Raw genomic sequence first — 2,637 nt, 5'->3', positions numbered from 1 at the left:
GGGAGAAAGAGGGGAGCCAGAGCAGGAGCAGGAGTCAGGGGTGGAGGATGCGGAGGGGCAGAAGGCAGGCCCCAGATCATTGCCCCAGAGGGCCATGACATGCTGCAGGAGAGAACAAAGTGCCAATATGACACCAGACAAGCTGTGACCCTCTGTGAATGGGAGTGGCAGACATTCAAAGTTGGGTAGCTTCCAGAAACGTCTACTGTCACCAGGACCACTTGGACAGTCTGACAGAGTCGCAGGGAGTCCCCAGGCAGGCAGGGAAGGCAGGGTAACTTGGTACCTACACTCCCAAGAAAAGCCTCATGGAAACGGTCGCCCCATGACCTCAAGACAGGGCAACATAGGAAGAGAGCTCAATGAAGGTATCGGAGGTGCAGCCCTTCCCGGCTTTTGCTGGGCCTGAGAATCCATGGTCTCAGCAGATGCTGGGGGTTCCATATGGAAAACAAGGCTCTCCCTGTTCCCCACTTTAGTATCTTATTGGCGTTCGATCTCCCGACAGAGCTAGAAGCGCAAATAAATGTCCACCTTGACACTGTATATTCCCCCTTTGGAAAATACCCTCTCCAGGCGCCCTCTAATGGCAGTATCATGCCCCTCTGCTGGTAAACTCATGCTAGGAGTGAGCCTCCAGAGACAGCCACAATGTCAGGTAACCCGTGAGGTGTGGTTAGGGATAGGGAAAGATACTGCGCAGGTCTGGGAGGCAGGAATAGTGGTGAGATGCAGCTCAACTGGGAGCAACCCATTGGCCTCAGTTGAGAAGTCATGATCTGCGCCGAGTCAGTGTGGTCGCTCCTGCTGGTGACCTTGTGGTACCCAGCCCTTCCACTCTCTTGAGTCTGTTTTCCTCTAGTGCCCAATGATTGACCGGCCTGAACCTCAAAAGACGTGTTTCTCCCTTTGGAAATTGTTCCAGGAAGCAGACCCGTTTGCGTTTGGGCCAAAGGATCCAGAGACAGGAGGAAACCTCAGTCACTGTGGGCCCGTTGCCCAAGGATTCAAAAACTCGGCCACCTTCTTCAGGAAGACCCTGGCTCTGGACTTAAGAAAATCCTCCTTGGAGCCCTGGAATGGACCATCCTGCAGTCTGTAGATGATAAGGTCCTAGTGTCAGAAGCCTAAGAGAACTGAAAGAGAGCCTCAGAGGCTCTACTCCAGCTCTTGGTTGAGGCTGGGCACCAGACCTCCTGGAAGAATGAGCATTTAGAAGTGAAAAAAAGAAAAACAAATAACCTAAAAAAATCAGCAGTAGGGCTCCAGAGGCATAGAGGATGATCCACTTAGTGCCTGAGAAAGGGTACCAGGCTCTAGGTGCCCTGACCCAGGGTAGGGCCATTGGCAGAGGTCTGGGCATACCTGTATCTGAGGTAGGGGGCTCTGATCTCTTGCTGTGCCACAAAGGTAAACAAACTATCTCCAGGTCCCCATTCCTGGGTGACAGTGATGAATAACAAAGGGCCCCAGTGGCTACCAATTCCCCAGATGGCACAGTCCCTGGGATTATGATGTGAAAACCCACATCTAAGTTTTGCGACTCTAGATTTTGATGTGAAAACCCACTCTAACTTTCACGACCCCAGCCTTTCTGCTTATCGGATGGGACCCCATCCTCTGACTTGCAAGAAGCAGTGGACTAAATCTCTTGCTCAGAACCACTGAACAGTTCAGGAGCAGTTTCCAACCTGAGTGGCATCCGGATAAACACCATAAGAATGAAGCCCTGAATCCCTCTGGAAAGACTGGGTAGGGGCGGGTGCGCTCGGCGAGGGATAGGGACAAGCACGAAACATGGTGAGACCCCAGGATCTCTTAATTTTCATATTAAAAGGTAAAGGTAAAAGGTAAAGGCACTCCCGTTGATCGTCGATTTGCTCAAGCGGGCCCAGTAACGTCTCCATTGGAGACTTTGTTGTTACTATGTTTGGCATATCGAATACTCTCGGTAGCTTGTCGGGCTCTCCAAGAGGGGCGGAGGAATTGAACTCGGGTCGGCCATGTTGGCCGCTTGTAAGGCGAACGCCCTACCACTGTGCTATCACTCCATCCCCCTGAGCTTCTCGGCCTTTTGGCTAAGATCAAGTGTAGTATCTGTTCATATTAAAAATTGAAATTTATTTATTTGGATTTATTTTTTAATTGGGTTATTATTTTATGTTTTGAGTTTGCTCCTGCACATATGGATGTGTTGGAGGCTGTGTACCTTTTTTTTAATCCAAGAATTTTCTTTTTATTATTTTTTTATTAGTGAAACCCCATGAGGTACAATTGTAGACTTATAAATTTTTGTGCTTGGGTTTCAGTCACACAATGATCAAGTACCCATTCCTCTACCAGCACCCATCCTGCACCACCACGGGTCCCAGCATCCCTCCTACCCCACCAACCCCCTTTCCCACCCTGCCTCTTTGGCAGTGCATTCCCCCTTGTTCTCTCTCTCCCCATTTGGGTGCTGTGGTTTGCATTAGAGGCACTGAGTGGTAGTCATGTTTGGTCTATAGTCTACTTTCAGCATGCTTCTCCCACCCTGGGAGGATCCTCCCAGCACCCTTGATTTGGTGCCCTCTTCTCTACCTGAGCTTCCTTGGAGACTGTGTAACTTCTTTACTTGCAGAGTACGAGTCTCAATGT

General features: G+C 50.1%; 1 pseudogene; it reads left to right on the top strand.

Annotated features, from left to right (window-relative positions):
• Positions 1 to 2,058: 2,058 nt before the first annotated feature.
• On the top strand, positions 2,059 to 2,139 carry LOC130026783 (uncharacterized; annotated as a pseudogene).
• Positions 2,140 to 2,637: the final 498 nt, after the last annotated feature.

Source organism: Sorex fumeus, unplaced genomic scaffold, assembly GCF_029834395.1.
Source record: "Sorex fumeus unplaced genomic scaffold, SorFum_2.1 ptg000034l, whole genome shotgun sequence".
Classification (NCBI taxonomy): Eukaryota; Metazoa; Chordata; class Mammalia; order Eulipotyphla; family Soricidae; genus Sorex; species Sorex fumeus.
This window is presented reverse-complemented; position numbering and strand designations above follow the sequence as displayed.